Below are 23,218 nucleotides of genomic sequence, written 5' to 3' on the forward strand. Positions count from 1 at the left end.
CTATAAACATTCATACCACTTGAACAGATGAAAAATCAAAAACAATTTTTATTTTTCAAATAACAGTTGGAATGACATTAAAAACTCCAAGGGTTACACCATTAGTCTGAGTATAAATGTTATAGGAGCATTTAAAAATCAATGGTTTTAATTCTATCCAAATGTAAAACCTCTGAAAACAGGAAAAAAGGGAAAACCCAGATATCCAAATGAGAAAATTAATACATTACAACAATTTGACATTAAGCTGCCAGGGTTTGGGACTCATAGTAACAAAAATTCATTTTTATATAGGTAATGTTTTAATAAGAGGAAATAAAAACAAACAAGTACATATCTTGGTTAAAATATTTTATTTTGAAAATATGGCAGTGAAACTTTTAGAATGTACAAATTCACAGTCAAAGCCGTCCCCTTTATTAACAAAATACAAAGTCCCAGGCTACAAACTTTGGATCTGAATCCAGATTCATATTTTGAACACCCCAGAGTTTTGGGGTTATTCAAATGTGGAGTTTTAGTTCAGGCCTGTCTTTAATAGAAAATATGGATTTCTAGACACCATTAACACTGCTTTTAGAGCAGCTAGTCCTTGAACCCACAAGGGGAGAGGCAATTCTTGATTTAGTCCTAAGTTGAGCACAGGATCTGGTCCAAGAAGGCAATATAGCTGAATGGCTAAGTAATAGCAACCATAATGTAATTTAATTTAATATCCTTGTAGGGGGGAAGATAGATCCCCTCTTCTGTGTAGTTGAAGGTAAGCTAGTTAAATGGAAATTAAAGGGAACAGTCACATGAGTGAAATACCTGCAAGGTGCATGGAAACCATTTAGAAACACCATAATAGAGGCTCCAACTAAATGTATATAACAAATAAAAAAAACTGTCAGAGGACCAAAAAAATGCCACCATGGATAAACAACAAAGTAAAAGAAGCAGATAGAGGCAAAAAGACATAATTTGAAAATTGGAAGTCAAATCCTACTAAGGAAAACAGAAAGGAGCATAAACTCTGAAAGGTCAAGTATAATTAGGCATGCCACAAAAGAATTTGAAAAGCAAGTAGCAAAGGACTCAAAAAATAACAGCAAAATTGTTTTAAGTACATCAGAAGCAGGAACCTGCCAAACAATCAGTGAGGCACTAGCCAATCAAGGTGCTAAAGGAGCACTCAAGGAAGACAAGGCTATTGCAGAGAAGCTAAATGAATTCTTTCCATCAGTCTTTACTGCAGAGGATGAGAGGGAGAATATTGTTAGGTGACAATAAGAAGTCACCAGGACCAGATGGTATTCACCCAAGAGTTCTGAAGGAACTCAAATATGAAATTGCAGAAGTACTAATTGTGGTATGTAACCTCTCGCTTAAAACAGCTTCTGTACCTGATGACTGAAGCATAGCTGACGTAATGGCAAAGTTTGCACAACGTCTGGAAAAGAGATGACTAAAGGGGGATACAACAGAGGACTATAATAAAGTCATGAATGGTGTACAGAAAGGGAAAAGGGAAGTGTTATTTATCCCTTCACATAACACAAGAGCCAGGGGTCACCCAATGAAATTAATAGGCAGCAGGTTTAAAACAAACATAAGGAAGTACTTCTTTACCCAATGTACAGTCAACCTGTGGAGCTCGTTGCCAGATAATGCGAAGGCCAGAAGTAAAACTGGGGTAAAAAAAAAATTAGATAATGTCATCTATCAGTGGCTATTAGTCAAGATGGTCAGGGATGCAATCCCATCCTCTGGGTGTCCCTAAACCTCCAACTGCCAGAAGCTGGGACTGGAAGATGTGGGATGGATGACTCGAAAATTACTCTATTCTATTCATTCCCTCTGAAGCATCTGGCACTGGTCACTATCAGAAGAAAGGATTCTGGGCTAGATGGACCACGGGTCTGACCTAGGATGGGCATTCTTATGTTCTCATGGATCTCTCCAGTCCTCATTATTACAAAACAGGAAAGAGAGATGGATTCTCTCTCTCTCTCTTGGGATTGTGGAAGCTTCTGAGAGTGAGGCTGAGTTTGTTATGTGCTCTATGCACTAGCCAGATTTCTGTTAGGCTGTGTATGGTTTGGTTTGTTACTTGCTGTTTCTTTACCTTAGGGGTGTTATTGGTCCCCCATTTCCTTTTCCTTGCAGGAGTTGGTGTGGTTCTCCGCCTCAGAGGGGTTTAGCAGATTAATCCACAAGCATGGGATTCAGTGTATACTTCCTGTCTCCTACACTGTGCAGGATGTGTTGCTGAGTGTAGTTAAGATTATTGCCTGTGCTAATATAAAATCTGCCTCTCGAATGAGCAAATCTACACTAATTTTCCTGGCCCAAGAGTAGATCGTTTAGTAAAGGAGAGACTCTGAGTCAAGGAGGCTTTTATTCAAATTTTTCCCTGGTTTACTCCTGCTACTAAAGTACCAGTGTCCCCCCTTCCTTCACAGTGAGACACCAGTGTCTGATCTCTCTTGATGTGAAGGTATTTCCTGCTCTTAGGATGATTCCATTAGTGTGCAAGAACCCAAATGTGGGGCATGTTATGTCGTTACAGTACCAGATTCATTTGGTTCTAAATACCCCTGAACAGCCCTTGAATTACGTTTTAAAGCATCACATAGATGGCACAGATTTTACAGTATTCGTTACCTTTGAAAATGTGAAATGTTTCCTATGTGGTGACCCTGATCTTGCCCATGCACTGCTGGCTTGGGGGACCCTGGTAAGAATGTGGGATCCCAGGATAGTGGGGGAGGTTGGGACATCAAGGGGCATCTGCACTGCCAGATTCTGTCTCCCTCCACCATTGCCATATGTGTCTGCTATCCTCTAGAGAAAAGCCTCCCCACCACAGGTGCCCTCTATCGTGACCCCATCACTTGTACCTGGACAAAAGCGAGTCCTGGAGTTTGCGGTGCACCTCCCTACAGAGGAAGCAGAGAGAGGTTCTAGAGATGGGGGTGAAGAACAGACCGATGAGATGGATTTATGCACCACTGTTTCTAAAAGGACTAAGACTTCGGCGGCCTCTGAGCTGCTGGCAGTGGCTGAGGATGGAGCTGTGTGCCCTGCGAAGGAGACTAGTGTTGTGTTGGGTGACAGCTCCATGCCTGGTGTTTCCAGTGGGAAACTGTCCTCTTCTGGCATGGTGAGTCCTCAAGCCCCAATCCTGTATGCTGCAGGGATGATGCTGAGTCCCAGCCCACTGCCTACCCCTCTTGAGAATATAGATATGCTGGCTGCCCGCACTGAATCTTTCTCCCTTGTGAATTATGAGAATGTGACAATAGTGGCTCAATGTTCTTCTGACCCGGTGGAGTCTTAGGGAGATGAAGAGGATGATGATAATCTCTCTAACTCCTCACTGGTTCCTGATGTCCCAGCCAGTCAGCTAGATAGGAAGGGGGGGGTATGGTGTGAAGGAGATTAATGACGTTTTTGGATAGCTCTAAAAAGGAAGTGGGGAGTTGATTTACAGCACTTTATTCCTTCAGCTGCCCTTGTCTTGAGAGATAACTCAGTTGGTTGTCGGAAACATTTCTGTTTCAAAAAGTTGTTGATCAAGGTGGGGATTGTTCAAGATACACCGCCATCACCGTGACTTGTTTTGTTCACAGTATTTCCACTTTCTATTGTCTCCCTCTGCTGCTTGGCTCTCTTTCTAGTCTCTGTGGTGCTGCTCACCTTTGGCTCTCAATATTAATGGCTGCCAGGAGAGACACACTCAGACTTTGATAATCAGGGGATCTGGTTAAAGGAACGGGAAGGGGAAGCTTTCTTGAGCCATAGATTCAATGTCACAGCTGCGGGAGCTGTTTTCTTTCCCCGGGATGCAGGGACACAGATCTTCTCTGTGAAGGAGACTGTGCAGGGCCAGCTCCTCCAGGTGAAGACACATATTGACACTACTCTTTTTAATCTTTTTACTGTGTATGCTCCTATTCTGGGGCGAGATCGTGTCTCCTTTCTGTAGATTCTTGTCCATGCCATGCTTGGCTGTGACCCTGATAGTAATACTGTCCTGGGAATGGATTTCAGTTGCACTGTAGATTATGTTTTAGACAAGAACCAGGAAGAACTACACCCTCAGTCAGCCAGGGAACTGTGTTGTCTCCTGCAGAACTTTGGGCTAGCAGATGTTTGGAGGTACTCTCACCCCAGTATTAGGTAGCACTCTTGGCTGAAGGCTGCTCCCAAGCAGGTCTCCAGGGCTAGACTGGATCACTTTTATACCAGGAAGGCCAGTGTGGTCTTCCCTGTCTCTGATCATCATTATGCTTCTGTCAATGTGTCTCTCCTTCTTCCTTCCTGTGGTGCCCACTGGTGCTTTAATACCAAATTATTACAGGACTTGAACTTTGCTGAGATGTTTGCTGTGTTTTGGGAACGTTGGCGACAGCATAAGCCTCTATATGAAACAGTGGTGGGACAGTGTATTAGACAGTGGAGAGATGTCTGAAAGATCCAGATCCAACTGTTCTGCCATAAGTGTATCCAGGCTGCCACGCAGTCCTTGTATTTGGCCAGGAGTATCCTGGAACGAGACATCTTGGACCCTCATGGCAACCTTGATTTGGGAAACCCAGTGCAGATTCACCAAACCTTAACTGAGAAGTACCAGCTCCTAAGATGTTTGGTGGAAGAGATGGGCAGGGAGCTCTGATTCAGCTCCATTATACTCTGCTGCATGCTATTGGCACTCCCACAATGTTCTTTTTCGGGTTGGAAAAAAAGTCTATGGACCATCAGCAGATTTTTTCCCTACAACTGTCGGATGGTCACCTGATGGCTGACGCTGCTGAGATCCATAACACAGCAGGTTCTTTTTACAATACTCTGTGATGTGCTGGCAATGGAGGAGCTGCACCAAGAGTTACCCCATCTGAATGGTGAGGAACAGCAGTGTCTGGACACCCCTTTCTGAAGACACTTGCCAATGCCAGGTCTGCAGACCTTTGGGCTAGTAGATGTTTGGAGGTTCTCTCACCCACTGTTAGACCGTACTCTTGACTGAAGGCTACTCGCTACCAGGTCTCAGGGACTAGATTGGATCACTTGTGTACCATGACAGCCAGTGTGAATGTATGTTCGGTTGTCCATGCCTCCCACTCACTTATCAGATCATCATTATGTCTCTGGCAGTGTGCTTCTTCCTTTTCCTGCCTGTACTTCCTACTGGTGCTTTAATACTGAATTATTACAGCACTTGAATTTCACCCAGATGTTTGCTGTATTCTAGGAGTGTTGGTGGCAGCATAAGCCCCTATATGAGTCCTTGAAACAGCGGTGGGATGTCAGAAAGATCCAGAACCAATTGTTCTGCCATCAGTATACCCAGGCTCCCACATAGTCCTTGCATCAGGCTATGAATGCCCTGGAACGAGAAATCTTGGGCCTTCATGGCAACCTTGATACGGGAAACCCGAAGCAGATTCACCAAACCATAACTGAGAAGTACCAGCCCCTGAGGTGCTTCTTGGAAATGAATGTGCAAGGAGTCCTGATTTGGGCTCATTTTACTCAGCTGCATGAAACTGACACTCCCACACGATTGTTTTTCGAGTTGGAGGAAAAAGTCTGCAGACCGTTGGCAGATTTTTTGCCTGCGGCTGCCGGAAACTCATCTCACAGCTGACCCTATTGAGATCCAGAAAGCAGCTGTTATTTTTTAAAAGACTCTGTACTCACCTGAAGCCTGTGGTGTGCTGGCAATGGAGGAGCTCGAGCAAGAGTTGCCCTATTTGACTGGTGAGGAACAGCGGTGTCTGGATGCCTCTCTGTCGCTGCAGGAGGTCTCTGTTGCAGTCCACCAGCTCTCTACAAGCAATGCCTCAGGTACTGATGGGCTGCCATCTGAATTTTACAAGCATTTCTAGCATCTTCTCTGTTCTGACTTTTTTCTAGTGGTGCTGCAATGTACCCAGGAGAAAGAGCTGCCCCTCAGTTGCCTCAGAGCAGTGATACCCTGCTGCACAAAAAAGGGACCTCTGTGATAGAACTGGGGACCTATTTCCCTTCTCTTATCTGATTAAAAGATTTTATCCAGGACCTTACCCAATTGTCTGGAGGATTGTCTGGGTTCTTTGACACACCCTCATCAAGCATATTGTATTCTTAACTGCTGTATTTTTGGATCATTTGTTTTTAATTTGTTGTTTAATTTGATGTTTTTACTGTTAGCAAACTTGGAATCTGGATGTGGGGCTTGTTTCAATGAACCAGGAGAAGGCCTTTGATAGAGTTAACCATAGTTATCTTTTAAAAATGTCAGAAGCTTTGAGGACTGGGCCAGTGTTCTCTTCATACATTTCTTTACTGTATCATAACATTTTTAGTTTCCTAAAGATTAATTAGCAACTGCTTCCCAGTTTGCAAAGGCATTTGTCAGAGGTATCATCTGTCTGGGATACTGTGTGCTCTTCATGGGTGGTGGGTGAATCCCTGCTTTGGGGAGGCTAGCCCACTGGCCCCGCTCCTTCCACCCAAGGCTCCGCCCCCCACACACTGGAACCCTGAACCCCCACAACAGGAGAAGCCCTGAGGGCCCCCCCACAACCAGAGGAGCCCCGGCCCGCCTGCCCCAGCCACACTGGGCTGAGCCGCCAGCCCCCTGACCCACCACCCTCCCTTTTGCCAGGCCAGCCCCAGCACTGGGCTGAGTTGCTGAACTGCCAGCCCCCCCCTGCCTCTGAAGGCCCATCCCCGTGCAAATTGCTGGCCCCCGCCTCCAGAGCCTGGCCAAGCCACCGGCCCCCCAAGTGCCAGGCTGGCTCCAGAGCCGGGCCAGTCCCACAAGCGCCAGATGCCCCGGCTGAGCTGCCAGACCCAACGCCCAGCTGAGCCTCCTCCCTCTACCGCCCACGCCACCAACTCTCCACGTCACTCCTCGCTCCCCCAACACTGAGGAGGAGGGATGGTGTGAGCAGTGGGGACTTCAGGAGGGGAGGTGGAGTGGAGGAGATATGGCAGGCAGGCAGCAGCAGCAGTAGCTGGCGGTGGGGCCTGGGAGAAGGGGCAAGGCCACCGCAGCCCAGGTGTTCCATGGCGGTGGGCAGCAGCACCAGGGAAGACTAAGCCTTCCTTGGCCTATTATACCACCATCCATGGTGCTCTTAGTTTGGAGCAGTTTCTGCACCTCCCCAAAAGCCATCTGACTGGCTTTTCTGTGCCAAGAGTGCCAGATCCTTTCCCCATTCGTCTGTCAGCCTGATGATATCTCAGTTTTGATCATATCTCACAGTGACACGCAGGCACTTTGTGCTTGTTTACAAGTGCATGATGTGGCAAATGGCCAATGTTATTTTGGTGGGTCCCACGCTTTTCCTTGGTATGGTGGATCAGGGTGCCACCCCTGCCCCTATTCTTGGGCTTCGCAAGTGCCTTGGAGGGGGAGAGAAGGGGAGCGGGGAAGGGACCCAGGTTCACCCCTACTCCGGTCCCAGCTCCTTCGGCTTCACAGGCTTCTTACCCTCTTTCCCCCTGGGCAGGGTTTCTCTCCATCCTTTGTGCTGGGGGAGTCCCACTGCCCTGCTTGGGCAGGGTCTCTATTCCCTCGATACTCCAATCCTCTGGTCAACACCAGTACACCTCCAAACTACAGTCAGCTCTCTTTCCCTCCCCCTATCTGCGGGTTTTTATTAGGTCTGGGGTGGGGCCTTAATTGGCTTTAGTTGTTCTAATTAACCTGTAGTAACCTCTCCTTAGTCTACAGGGATTAAGGCTCTGATCATCCTGGGGTTTATATATCTCACATCGATCACTCTCCTGCTTTCTTCTAGCCCTGCTGTATCACAATGAACAGGCATCTGCTTACATGAACTGGGCTAAAAGCAATTTGATCTTACTGGGCTCTTGGCAGTGCAGCAGTCCCGCTTTGTTGCCCCCAACAATTGCATAGGGGCAGCTCTGGGATTTACATGTTGGGGGACCTTTTTGGATCTGAACAATATATATTAAGGAACTAGGAGGGGGCTGAAGAGATGGTGCAAGGGCACCTGAGAAAGGACAGTGGCTTCTTCCTAGGCTCTCTATTTGGGGATAGGTTTTGATTGCCAACAACCACGTATCCTCAATAATGTGGCACCAGCTAGCATGTCTGGATTCTCCTCCTGGATCAAATTCAGAGGCATATTAATTATATTTTTGGGGACTACGTACCTCTGGTTGTGCCCTGCTTTTCTCTTCCTGCCATTAGATGAATGGGGTCAGAGACTCACTGATTTAGTCAGCAGGGTTGTAACCTTTCATCTCTGGTCCGTTTAGTGGTTGCTGTACTCTGACTCCCCCCTGGCCTGGAAATCCCTCGCCTTCTCTTTTCTCCATCATACTGGTGGGATGGGCTTTAATTCTCACCTATTTTTGTTGGCAACTGGTCAATTACAGAATCTAGATTTGCTTCTATTCTACAATGATCTTTTTAATGCCTGGTGACTGCTATGAAATCTGCATTTTTCCAGATATGGTTCTTGGAAGAGCCACTGTTTTTTAGCCCACTTTTTCCAGCTGAAGCTCTCTCCTCCAGGAGCCTGTTTTCTGCATTTATTCAGGCTGGGTTGAACAAGCTGTCCCACTGGTTTGTTCTCAGTTGGTCAAGCTACAAGTTGGCAACAGCATTTGCTGTTCAGAGCAGAATCTGGCGTGTGCATTTTTTTGATAAGGTCCTCTCTGAATTCCAGGTGGAACTCGCTCAGAGGACTGCTCAGTATTTGCAGAATGTTTTTTCAGGCATGATTCTTCCAGGGGGGAATCCCGTGTTCCCCTCACTAGCTGTCTGCCATTCTGAGGATGAGATCCTTGTGCAGCCAGGCAGATTGTTGTCCTGCAAGGGTTTGGTGAATGTTCCTTTTGCAAACATGACCAACAAGCAGGTCTGTGGTATGTGTGTCAAAGTGTGAGGTTATGCCACCACCCTCTCTGATCTCCCTGATATAGTCTTGGAGGATGCCTCTGTCCCTGGATGACTCTGGGTCTTTGGCTTGGAGGATGTTGTACAAACCTCTTCCTAAGTGTCCTGGTGATTTGCAGTGGAGGGTCCCATGTAGCACTGTAGCAACTAATCGTTTGGTGCCCCATATTGCCTCTGAGGTGCCTGCACAGTGCCCCGTCTTTTTGGTGTCAGACATGGTTTGTTTCATTTTTTCCTATCTTGCCTCTGTTTAATTCCTCTTTTAGGGTTTTTTTGCAGCAACTTTTCAATGGTTTTCTCCAAGCCCTTGTTTGTTTTCGGAGTGAGATACAGTGCTCGCACTAGACCGTTTTCCTGCCTGACTAAGTTGTTGCTGGTTCAGGCAAAACTAGCCATTTTGAAATCTCACCAGAACAAAGAGGCTGGGGTGGAGTGGTGTGATGTGGTAGGGCTGTTCTGCACACGGATTGTGGCCAGGCTGCAGACTGATTACACCTTTGATAAATGGACTTGTAATCTGGACACTTTTCAGTTGACAGGGTATGTAAACCAAATTTTGAGTGAACTTGATAATGATGCTACTTTAGTGATTCATGTTTATTGTTCATTTAAGATGTGTTTTGCTGTATTTTATTCATATCTTTTTGTGTATATATTGTAATTTTATAAAATTTTAAAGTAGTTTTTAATGTGACTTTATGTGAATAAAGGTGTTTTCCATGTCATGTCTACCTACCTATTTACGATTCTGGTAAGGCACCTATCAGTGTGCTAATATTACACAAACAAACATTTGTGTATTCTTTTGTATCCACTGTATTCATATAATTTACAAACTCATCCCACCACACGCTCTTGCATGCACATATACAAAGTGCATATGTGAATGTGATCAACAATTTATTCTAAGGAGTAAAAGTATTACTTCAACTCAGTAGACACCAATTCAGTTGACAGAACAACAATTATGATGTCTTTGGCAGAAACAATTAAATGAAAGTAAAGGGAATCCACATATTGGTGTAATACAATGTCATAAAATAAAATTACTAAAGTAATCCAGGATCAGACACAGTTGCCAACTTTCACGCGGTAAATAAGCACCCTGACTTTCACAATAAATCAAAAATCAAGCTAATCCCATTTCAAAACAAGTCCAAAACAAGCCAATCCCTAAGAACCCCAACACTCTATGTGACTAGAATCCCCCTGGTGTGCAGTCTGGGACTGTGGTGGGCCAGCTGTGCACCCCTGACTCTCTCCCCCACTTGCCCCTGCTTGTCTGGAGCTGATCAAGGGGAAAGAAAAAAGGCAACAAGCTACAAGCCAAAAACTAGCCAACAAGCAACTCACAAGCCAATTAAGCCAAACACAAGCCCAATTTCTGAGTTTTTTTCCATGGGTTTGGCATGTCTAGGATCAGAAAGCAACAAATGTGTCACATATCAGTAATAACTGTAATACTTCGCATTGACATCTGTAGATCTCAAAGTGCTTTGTAAACATTAATAATTAAGCCTCAGAACCCCCAGTGAGGTTGCATGTCAATCTCAATTCTACAGACGTAAAAACTGAGGCACAGGAAGGTTAAGTGACTTGCCCCCAGGAATCAGTGGCAGAGCTGGAAATAGAATTCCTGACTCCTTTTGTGCTGTCCTTTGAGTACAAGACTATCCTTTCCTCTCCTGACTGGCATATACACAGCACTAGTGAAGAAAATCAGACAAATAAGGTGAGTCTATCAGAACTAGCTAATGGTGCAGCTGTCAGGTGAGAGATAAAGTATCCTGATCTGAACTTCTAGTTCTTTCTTTCCCCCCCCTTGTAACATTTCTAAGATCACATTGTGGCTTTCTGGAAGAGAAAGGAATGGGGCAGCTGCAGCCAAAAGCTATTCCTTTTGATATATGCAATTGAAAACTGATAAAACAAAAAATATTCACTGAATGTGAAATGTATCCCCACACACAGAGCCAGCAAAAAGAGTACACACACACACACACACCCCAAAGCCCTATTTTCACAGCTTATATGGGACTTATGTGGTGCATACGCTTTATGCTGGCCCTCTTTACCACGGTGATTTTCACCCAATATTTGTTTCTTCTGAAAGGGCTCTCCCCTTTCCCAAGTAAATCCAAGCATAGGTTTATCTGTCTTAACACCCCTAAAGGCTGATCTCAGGGATACACGCATCTTGTTCTATGGTATCTTCCTAGTGTCAGTTTCCATTCTGAAGTCCTCGCCTGTGCCATACTCACCTTTCAGTTAGGAAAGGAGGCAAGAAAATGTAATGTCCAATGTCACTCTGCAAATCAACCAGCAGGGTCTACTCTTGTTGGTGAAAAGGACTCCTTCTCCACAAAGCAGCCCAAGTCCCTGATCTTGTCATGTGCCTAGAATCCACCAACTCAAGAAACAGGAACCTCAGCAAGGTTGCATGACAGCCTATTTTATTCATAGCATATTCATTACCATCATGAAGAATTTGGGGAAAATAACCATAGTTAACATAGGAACCTTGACATACAATAAGTGTATCTTAGAAATCCTGATGGTTATTCCAGCTACATGTTGGTAGTGAAACTGAATCAAAATATAAAGAAAACATGGCAAGAGTGGGAATATCATCTTGTACTTTATACCACTTTCCATCCAAAAATATCCACTAATTTTACAAATACAGACTTTCATACTTTATGCCATAAGTATTATCATCTTAATTGTGCAGATGGGGAAACCAAGGAATAAAAAAGAGAAATGATTTGCACAAGATCAGTCTATGTCAGAGCTGGAAATAGAACCCAGATTCTGTATTTAACCACAAGGCCAGTATTCCTGTTCTCCAGGCAGCATGCTTAGCACTTTTGAGGCAAGGCGGGGTTGTCTTAGGGTACATCTACACTGAACACCATTTGCAGCAGCATGTACAGTATGTGCACAATAAAAAGCAGGTGTGTCCACACTGTGCTGTGTATCTATACATATCAATGAAAAGCTCGGTCAGGGGGGAGGCAGTGGGGAAAGGCTTCAGCGGGGAGCCTTTCCCCGCTGTCTCTCCACTGCCAGAGCCTTTCCCTGCTGCCAGAGTCTTTCTCTGCAGTGGGGAAAGGCTCTGGCAGCTCCTTGAGGTGGAAAATTGCTCCAACATCTTTAAAAATACCAATGTAGAGATGGGATAGCCATTGCTTGGGCGTGTAGAGAGCTGCATAGAGTACATACCCATAGGGTTCAGGTATGTCTTTACTTACCCAAGCAGTGCCTCCCTGTCTACACTGCTATTTATACCTGGGCTAGGAGGTCATGTAGTATACGTACTCTACATGCCACCTAAAGGAGTGTGCAGTGCAGACGTACCATTAGATCTGTGGTGCACATCAAGTCCATATTGAACCCTGGGTAATTACTCAGGTGACTAGCCTGCACATCAAGGAAGTGCACTCAGAAAACAGTTGGTGAGTTTCTGCTCAAGAAAATCCCAGGACTTGGTAGGTGCATTAGTAGATATTAGAACAAGTTTTCACTTTCAATTAAATGTTTTAAATACAAATCTCAGAGGTAAGCATATTTTCCCTCCTGTTTGGTCACTCCTATGCCCTAAGAACACTGTATGAAGCCCCAGGACTGGGAGAGCAGAGCTGTTGTAGAATGATGTAGGTTTACTGGCATACTTGAATGGTAGAAGCCTAACATCACCTGTCTGTGCTATGTCTGGCTCAAATCAGTAGTCTAAGGCTTCCACTTTCATGAGAACTAAATTCATTCACAAAATAAAAAGAAAATCATTCCGTCAAAGAGCACATTCCCTTCTGCAGCCTGTTCCTCAGCTGTAGGTATCAGGCATACTCACCGTGTGAGTTTGAAAGTGTTTGATTTTCCTTGAACATCTGAATTCAGATGTAGTAAATTAATCAGGATTATTTATATTCCTTGATCGATGATTTTTTAAAATGTTTTTTGAATAGCAATCGGAGATTGATTTAATTTCACAATCAAAACAGTATATCACCTATGATAGCTTTGGGATTCACATATGGACAATTTATAACATCAGTCAATCATTTTCAATCCACTTATTACTACCAATTCTATTGTTACTAGCAAAGGCACTTGATCCCGTGGATCTTTCATGACAGGATCCCTACAACAGCTGCTCATGCTGTGTAATGGATAACCACAGAAGGCCAAATACTGAAAACCTTATTTGCTCCTTACTCAGGTAAAACTTTAGTGATTTCATTGAGAGAGTTCTGTCCAAGAACTGAGTAAAAACCAAGGCCATTGATTTCAGTGGGGCTTCACACATGTACAAAGTTCCACCCACACTGATCTCATTGCAGGACTGGGGCCTAAATAAGGACCAAAGAATATGGCCCAAAATGATTCCCCTCACATTTTGGTTTTGAAGGCATGACCAGAAAACCAGGTAGGGTTGTGGACTGCATGAGTAATCTTGTGCAGTCACTAAGGGTATGTCCACACTCCAATTGCAGGCTGTTATTGCAGATCATGTAGCTATACTTCAGCCTGCTTTAATCAACCTAGTTCACGTACTATAGTAGTGCAGCCACAACAGCACAGGCTCTAGGGCAGGCTAGCCACCTGAGTAATTACCCTGCGTTTCATGAAGGCTTATGAAGCCTGCACCGCTGCAGCTGAACTGCTCTGGTACCCCAGCTAGCAAGACGAAAGCTCGTTCAGGTATGGCTACACATGCTGCAATCATACCCCAGGATCGCAGTGTACATACCCCTACTCCCTCTGTGCCTCAGAACCCATTCTGTAAAATGGGGACATAGGTGCTGGAACTAGGGGCACTGGGGGTGCTGCCGCACCCCCTGGCTTGAAGTGATTTCCACCATATACAGGGTGTACAGTTTGGTTCAGTGGCTCTCAGCACCCCCATGATAGAAATTGTTCCAGCACCTCTGTGGGGATAATTCTCTACCTCACAGGGGTGTTGTGAGAAAACATAGAGCTCAGAAACTATGATTATAGGAGCCACGTAAGTAAAGTAGGTAGATAGATACAGACAAAATAAAGAAAATAAATCTTAGCTGAAGTCTCTCAAGAAGCTCAGCCAGTTTGACTCAACACTCAATAGTTTGGCTACCAGCTCAACACTCAGTTTGGTTAAGACTTGCAAGATTTCAATGGGACTTTAACATGTGCCTAAAGTTATGTATGTGTTTAATTGCTCTTCCTGAAGGGATGCTTTCCTGAATTGAGACTGCTGTGAACACTACGAAGTACAGAGGAGCTTCCCCGCCTGCTCCAGTTCTGCCTTCCAATTCACCGTCATTTAGATGACATGCCCTAGCTTCATCGGATGCATGGAGTGGAAAATACAGTAGGCGGGTATATATACACAGCACGTGAAAAGATGGGAGTTGCCTTACCAAGTGGGAGATCAGTGCTAACGAGACAATTCAATTAAAGTGGAAGTGGGCTATTCTCAACAGTAGAACACCAAGGGAGGAAAAATCACTCTTATAGTGGTAATGAGGCCAACGTAATCAGGATGGCCCATTTCAAATGTACACCACATCCTTCCATTGGTGCGCACCTAGTGAGTTAGTGAATAAAATCTATCATACTCGGGGTGTGATTTTTTTAAGCTCATAACTCAGTCAAATCAAAACCAGTTTTCTGCAGAACAAGGTCATATCCTCCTCCTTGCCAAATTTCAACTTTCAAATCATAGCAATTTCAGGTGAAAAGGTTTTCAAACAGACACACATGTACATTTTAATCATGGGAAAGGTTTATTTTTTCCTTGTATTGAAAATTTACTGAACTGTTTTTACTCAAACTTTAAGGTGGAAAAGTCACTTCTGGACAGAAACTAATCATGGAAAATTTTGGCCTGAAAAATGAAAGTTTCAGAAAGTTATGGGAAAACAGGGGGCTAGCACTGAAACTGCTACATACACATAATCATAATGGTCACTGCCAGGTAGGGGCCTGCTGTAAGGTCAAAACTAGATCCCTAGTTCCCATTATTCACTTAGGCCACCTGCATCACAGTCCACTCATCCGAGTTATTCAAGGAATGAGAAAGCAGCTCTTCAGAAACCCAGCTGCTAAAGCACAGTAGTAGCTGAACTTCTCACTCTGCTGGAGTAAGTCTCTTTATAACTTGTTTCAGAGTAGCAGCCATGTTAGTCTGTATCTGCAAAAAGAACAGGAGCACTGTGGCACCTTAGAGACTAACCAATTTATTAGAGCATAACGTTTCGTGGGCTACAGCCCACTTCATCGGATGCATAGAATGGAACTTATAGTAAGAAGACATATATATACATACACACTGTGACAGACCCAGACCAATTAGGTACAGGAGTCTGGTCGAAGGCAAATATACTGGCCATCGGACAAACAGTTTTCTGTTCCCTGAGTGACCAGAGCAGGGGCTGTAATAGAGCAATCAAGAACCTGCTAGAACCAATTAAGATAGGCAAGCTAATTAAGACACCTGGAGCCAATTACGAACATACTAGACTCAATTATGGCAGGCAGACTAATCAGGACACCTGGTTTAAAAAGGACCTCCCATCAGTTAGGGGAGGGTATGCAAGGAGTGAGAAGGTGTGCTGCTGGAGGATTGAGGAGTAGAAGTGTGATCAGGCTACAGGAGGAAGATCCTGTGGTGAGGGTAAAGAAGGTGTTGAGAGGAGGCCATGGGGAAGTAGCCCAGGGAGTTGTAGCTGTCACACAGCTGTTAAAAGAGACACTGTAGACAGTTGCAATCCATAGGGCCCTGGGCTTGAACCCGGAGTAGAGGGTGGGCCCGGGTTCCCCCCATCCCCCTCAACTCCCTATTTGAGACAAAAGGAGGTGACCTGGACTGTGGGTCCCACCAGAGGGGAAGGTCCCTGGCCTATCCCCCGACCCACTAGGTGGGTCAGCAGAGACTGTAGGGATTGTTCTCCTCCCTTTCCCCATGCTGGCCAGTGATGAGGTTAGCTGAGTGAATGGCAGGTTTGAGCCACTAGCAAAAGTGGCCCAACTGAGGGCTGCCGTGAATCTCTGAGACAAGCCAATCTGCCAATAAGCGCAGGACCCACCAAGGCAGAGGAGGAACTTTGTCACAATACATACAGAGAAGGTGGAAGTTGCCATACAAACTGTAAGAGACTAATTAATTAAGATAAGCTATTATCAGCTGGAGAAAAAAATTTTTGTAGTGATAATCAAGATGGCCCATTTAGACAGTTGACAAGAAGGTGTGAGGGAAAGAGATTCAATCTGTGTAATGACCCAGCCGCTCCCAGTCTCTATCTAAACCCAAGTTAATGGTGTCTAGTTTGCATATTAATTCAAGCTCAGCAGTTTCTTGTTGGAGTCTGTTCTTGAAGCTTTTCTGTTGCATAATTGCCTCCCTTAAATCTTTTACTGAGTGGCCAGAAAGGTTGAAGTGTTCTCCTACTGGTTTTTGAATGTTATGATTCCTGATGTCAGATTTGTGTCCATTTATTCTTTTGTGTAGAGACTGTCCGGTTTGGCCAATGTATATGGCAGAGGGGCATTGTTGGCACATGATGGCATATATCCAGAAGCTCATTATTGGGGGGAGGGATAGCTCAGTAGTTTGAGCATTGGCCTGCTAAATTTAGGGTTGTGAGTTCAATCCCTGAATTGGCCATTTAGGGATCTGGGGCAAAAATTGGGGATTGGTCCTGCAGGGGGTTGGACTAGATGGCCTCCTGAGGTCCCTTCCAACTCTGAAATTCTATGATATAACTATATGCAAGTCCTAACCTGGAATCCTGAAATGCACTATAGCTATTAATTATGCTGCAGCTGAGGTGGGACCCAGCATTCCTCTTAATACCTCTTGAAGCTTTCCTCCTATGGGGAGGGGGGTGATGATGATGATAATCAAGCTGGCTACTGAAAACCACAATATTCCAAATGTTTTCTTGCACAAGCTGTCCCTAGATCCTGTTTATGTTCCCAAGGAACAGGAATAGTGACAGCATGCAGCTTTTGCAAGGCCTTGCCCAAACAATTCTTTCTATAAAGATACAATTCTCTGTGAAGACAGCTCTGAGGCTGATATTCTCTGAGTATCACTCAGAACACAGCTTGAGGACTTTGCTTATACTTTTTACAAGTCATTGTAGCATATAAGCCTCTCCCCATTCCTTTCAAGGTTCATAATGCTCTGATCTTCGCAGCCCCACTACTCCTGTTGAATGATATCATCTCCCATGGCTCAAATTATCTTTAGTGCATAAAATGATGATACCTGTTAAGAAGCAGGTTCTAGCATATAATCACAGCAGCACCTTCACATTTGCTCTGGTTTAACACAGAAACTTACATCAATAAATGTTTCATTGTGACGGGTGTTTCAGTGCAGTGACAAACTGGGTGGATAAAGGAAATGTGGCGGATATAATTTGTTTGGATTTTAGCAAGGCCTTTGACACTGTACCACACAGGAAGCTCATAGAGAGACTACAGAATTATGGTCTGGATAATAATACAATAAGGTGGATAAAAACTGTCTGACAGAAAGGAAGCAATGAGTTATTAATCAGTGATGTTAGATGAGAATGGAGGGAGGAATCTACTCAGATGCCACAGTGATAGGTGCCAGGACCATTATTATTAAACAGATTTGTGAAAGACCAAGAAAGGAATTTAAAATTTCAGTAGTGATCAGATTGGTAGATGACTCAAAGATAAGACATATACCAAATACAGACAGAGAACACAGATCAAAACTGCACTGACTTCAGCATAACTGAGGTATGGCTGGGTCAGAATGGAATCCTATTTCACGTGAATCAAAAGCAAAAAACTCTATTAAATATAGATGCTGTAGAAGTCCAGACATTCAGAATCTAGGATTTCACAACCAACTCTGCTCCTTTGTGAATGAACATTACAAGAAGAATTTTTATCACACTACTTCCAACCAGGGTACTGACCACTAGTGGGCATTCAAGATACCTTGTCATTTTTCCTAACAATAGGATTTTAGCTCTGGTGTCATGGTCAAATGTTAACTCAAGTAATTCCATTCCACTTCCTTAAATTCTCTGGCAGTTTCATTTGGATACAGTATTCTTTTCTACTCCCTTTGTTAAGCTGTTGTGTAGTATGGCTAGGTACTGTTAGTTGCTGTTTCATGCCACAGGAGGTTGTGTTTCTATGATAGTGTTCCTTTTATATCTCTTATTTACAGCAAAGGGATATCGTGAACCTTAATCAGTTAGTGCTGTTGTGGTGGCCTCTTACCTGGGTATGCCAGAAGGAAGGGAGAGGTTGCAAGGAGCCCCATGTAGGAAACAGATATAAACTGGCTGCAAGCACTCTGGACAGTACGGAAGAGGGCAGTAGAGCTGCCAGAAGTACTTGCCAGCCCAGAGGAAGCATGTGTGGGTGGGGCCCGGGCATGCCCACAGCCTTACGCCTGTGTGTCAGCTAGCGCTGAAGGTAGTGCTTGTTATGCTTTTCTACAGACGCATCAAATGTTGCTGCTCAATGAATTTTTCCCAGTGTCCTAGAGACATTGTACCTTAAACAGATATAATACCCCCAGCCACCACTACACAGCGAGTACTTCTCCCTCTTCCATTCCCAGTACAGTTTGGCCTCCAAGAGACACAATCTGTCCCCTAATGTCCGTGAACCAGTTTGAGATCTTAGATAAAAAGTGACACAAATGTTATAACTGTGTAATGAAAGGCCCTAGTGCAATGCATACATAGATAGGGTCAAAACAAGAATCTTAACTCCCTAAGTGTTGTGCAATTAAACTCTAAACCTTAACATTCAGAGAATAAACTTGGAGAAATAAGATAGGGATAAGACTTATTAGGTCCCAGGCATTCCATTTCCCCTGCCAATGTGGGAATGTTCCCTTCTATAACACATTATCTAGAATTCCATCCAGCCTAGTTTTAAAATGTCCCAACAAGTGATGGGGCTTCCACCACTTCCCTTGGTGGGAAAGCTTTAAGCCTAAAATGACTTAGTGTTCGGGAGCGGTTCATGATTGAGATTCTGCCCAAATTTTCTCATCCTTAATTTAATCCTAGTTGTATCCCCTAGAACATAGGCACCAACATTTTTTATTTATTTGCATTTAATTTCCTTTGTTTTTTAATTATCTTCAAAAATAGTTGTTTTTCTTCAGACTTAAAAAAAAATTACCTCTGGGCTGCGAACAAGCATGAGACAGTGTCAACTCAAACATAAGTGTGTGAGAAGTTGCTTAGGTGGAAAATAGTGATGATGAAGAAGGAACCTTGGGAGTAACTATTGATAAACTGAACAAGAATTTTTAGTGCAACGCCACTAGAAAAAAATCCATCCTGGGATTATACAGAGGTTAGAGAGTGTGGTTATATTACCCTTTCATATTGTTTTGGTAAGATCACAGATGAAATACTGTGAGTGCTGATCACCAGACTTCCAAAATTACATTGAGTAGAGAGAGAGAGGATTCAAAGGTCAGTCAAAATTATATGACGTCTTAAAAGTCTGATAGTCATTGCAGGAACTAAATTTGGCTAATTTACAAGACACACAAGAACTGCCATACTGGGTCGGACCAAAGGTCCATCTAGCTCAATATCCTATCTTCCAACCGTTGCCAATGCCAGGTGCCCCAGAGCCAATGAACAGAACAGGTAATCATCAAGTGGTCCATTCCTTGTCGCCCATTCCCAGCATCTGGCCAACAGAGGCTAGGGACACCATCCCTGCCCATCCTAGCAAATAGCCATTGATGGACCTTTTGACATATGGGTCAAATCCTAAAGATCTTAGTCCGAGCTCCCACTAAAATCATTGAGGAGCTGATCCAAAGCCTGTTAAAGTCAATGAGAGTATTTCCACTGACTTCAGTGTTCTTTGGATCAGGCCCTGAGTAAGGAACTCAAGGTTTTGCCCTGTAAGATGGGACATGACAACTTTAAAAAAATATTGTGAGTTTAGAAGAACTGGCTGAGCAGGGGCATCATATTGATTTTCCAACTGGTCAATGATGAGAGCTCTGTCCTTTTCTAATGCTAAAGCAGTGCTATGGCTTGCCACACTCGGCACTGCACACAGCTAAGACACTTGCTAACATACCAATTTAGCCCAGGACTGTCAGAGAACCCAAAACTACTGGCAACTTTAGAAATGCTTCATTATCTCCCCAGGCCCATATCCATTATGTGTGCTTTATTGATGAAGTCCACTAGTCTGGGGTTTTTCTGAAAGAGTCTAAAGCAGATTTAACACAGCCCACAAAGAATATCGGTGGCAGAGCATACCACATAAGGTTAAAGATGCCTCTGTGGATCTCGGGCTACACTTAATACAACAAAAGATTTTATTCAAAATGCACTGGCTACCACGGAGGTTGCACAAGATAAAGGCCTTATCCTCTGATATTTGTTGGTGCTGTAATAAAGCAAGAGGAATGCTGATGCATATGCTATGAGACTGTCTAACAGTCATCCAGCTGTGGAAAGAGGTAGACATGAAAGTTAAAACAATGCTTGCTTTCAACAGCCAAACTTCTGCAGAAAATTATATTATCCTAGAATATTTACCTGACAAGCTGGGTTTAACTCCACCAAAAAGATTGGGTTTTGAGGGCTCCAATGATTACCAAGCACATGGTTTTACAGAAATGGAAAAGGAGGCTTATGTCCAGAATAGAGCAGTGGTATTCAGACTTGTCTGAGCAGTCATTTTAAAGAATAGTTATCACTGCAGAGATCAGTTACATGAATTCGAAGATATCTGGCCTCTGTTTCTAGATACATTTAGATAAAAAACTTTGAGACTGCTCAAGGAATTCCAGGCCTCCATTCCACATAACTCCCTCCTCTTTCCATCTCACCGTGACCTCTCCCTATTCATGGACATCTTCTCCTAATTTATTACCGTAACCCCTACATCTATGTAGTGTTGTCTGGTCTTCTATTGTCTAGTCCCGTGGCTCTCAACCTTTCCAGACTACTGTACCCCTTTCAGGAGTCTGATTTGGCTTGCATACCCCCAAGTTTCACCTCACGTAAAATTACTTGCTTACAAAATCAGACAAAAATACAAAAGTGGCACAGCAAAATACTACTGAGAAATTGCTTGCTTCCTCATTTTTACCATATAATTATAAAAAAAATCATTTGGAATGTAAATATTGTACATACATTTCAGTGTATGGTGTATAGAGCAGTATAAACAAAGTCATTGTCTGTATGAAATTTTAGTTTGTACTGACTTTGATAGTGCTTTTTATGTAGCCTGTTGTAAAACTAGGTAAATATCTAGATGAGTTGATGTAACCCCTGGAAGACCTCTGAGTACCCCCAGGGGTATGCGTACCTCTGGTTGAGAACCACTGGTCTAGTCTTGCAGCTTTGACAAGTTGTAAAATGGCATAATTCTTTTGGAGAGCCCATGAAGCATACTATATTCAGAAGCATACCCAAGCTATAAATCCTTTTTGTACTTCTAATTTATGAAAATTAATAAAAAATAAAATCACACAAAAATTGTTTTGGTAAATCAAGATTTGGGTCAAATTCAGAATTCAAACCAGGGATAGTTATGTGCCATTCAGCTGGAGACAGTGTAGTTGTTTTCAGTTACACATGGGCTGCATTTTGGCCTTAGTACAGGCAGAAACACAAACCAGATATACACTTTATCTTGGGCACATCACATATTCTTTTGCTACTAGGCCATTAAATCTAAAGTCTGAGGCCAGCTTCATCTTGCACAATACAAAAAGCCATGCCCAGAGATTTAGCATTGTTCCAGTTTATATAACTGCAGTTTTAGAGTTTGAGGCCTGGGGAACAATATCTTATTGTATTAGGAGACTGAGACTCAATCTTACAGTGACATTGTCAGCATAAAAACACTTTCATACATCTCACAGATCTTTGGGTGAGCTTTTCAAATAAATTAATGGGAATTAGGCTTCCAAATCCTCTAGACAGTCTGGAAAATTTGACCTTTAATCTTTAAATGTAACCCACCAACATGAGCCCCCTCATATTTTTCAGCACACTCCACACACAGGGACGCAATCACCCATAAGTGGTGAAATTCAGACCCACTTTTGAACTTCCCAAAAGTTTGGGGAAATTTGGCTCTTGTGCTTTGGCTCGGGCTCAGGTCTATTCTACATTTCTTAGGGGAAACAACACAGAAAAGAGAAATTACCAGCAAGCATTCATATTGGTCACCAGTGCTAAAACAGAATAATAGGCTGAAGTTGGGGCAATGGTCATCTGAGTTCAGATATTAGTATAAACATACAAACAAACAAACAACTCTTTTGATTGACAGTCGTTCCCTGGAACAGTTAACCACTTCAGTTAAGCAACAAAATAATCACTAGATTTAAGGACCAATTAATAGGTTCAGGGAAAGAATAAAATAGGCCCATTCTTGCTGGAGGCAGAGAGGGTGGAATACTTAAGAGCTTTGCAGGACTGGGACCAGAGTGCTCAGTATCTTGCTGGACTGATCCCATTGAGATGATTCCTGCATATATTCCAGGAATCATGGTCCTGATTCTCCATTATCTTGCATCTTGTGTAATCACTTACACCTATGCAACTTTTACCCACTTTGAACATGTGGGATAACTATAGAGGATAGAAGGCAGGTGAGAAATTGACCCAGTAAGTCTGCTGTCCCTGATTGATTGATCAATACTAAGAACAGCTGAGATTGAACATCACTTTGGATCCACTTGCACCTCAAAAAGAACCAGACTTAAAATATAAGAGATGATATCAGAGAGTTAAACTTGTATATCCAATCTTACCTGTTCTATATTTTATATTTAAAGTAGGGCTGTCGATTAATCACAGTTAACTCACATGATTAACTCAAATTTCACTGTGATTAAAAAAAATTATTGTGATTAATCACACTGTTAAACAATAGCATGCCAATTGAAATTTATTAAATATTTTGGGATGTTTTTGTACATTTTCAAATTTATTGATTATAGCACAGGCTACAAAGTGTACAGTGCTCACTTTATGTTATTATGTTTTATTACAAATATTTGCACTGTAAAAAGAAACAAAAGAAATAGTATTTTTCAATTCACCTCATACAAGTACTGTAGTGCAATCTCTTTGTCATGAAAGTGCAACTTACAAATGTAGATTTTTTTTGTTACATAAGTGCACTCAAAAACAAAACAATATAAACGTTTAGAGCCTATAAATCCATTCAGTCCTACTTCTTGTTCAGCCAATCGCTAAGACAAATAAGTTTGTTTACATTTAAGGGATATACTGCTGATTCCTTCTTATTTACAATGTCACCTGAAAGTGAAAA

The 23,218-nt window shown here is 43.2% G+C and overlaps 1 protein-coding gene across 1 annotated transcript in view; it reads right to left on the reverse strand.

Moving 5' to 3' along the window:
* ZBTB20 (zinc finger and BTB domain containing 20) overlaps positions 1 to 23,218 on the reverse strand; it is a 608,278-nt gene that overhangs the window by 416,866 nt on the left and 168,194 nt on the right. The window lies entirely within an intron of this gene.

The sequence above is a fragment of the Lepidochelys olivacea genome, assembly GCF_965140295.1.
Source record: "Lepidochelys olivacea isolate rLepOli2 genome assembly, chromosome: 1".
NCBI classification, from domain to species: Eukaryota; Metazoa; Chordata; order Testudines; family Cheloniidae; genus Lepidochelys; species Lepidochelys olivacea.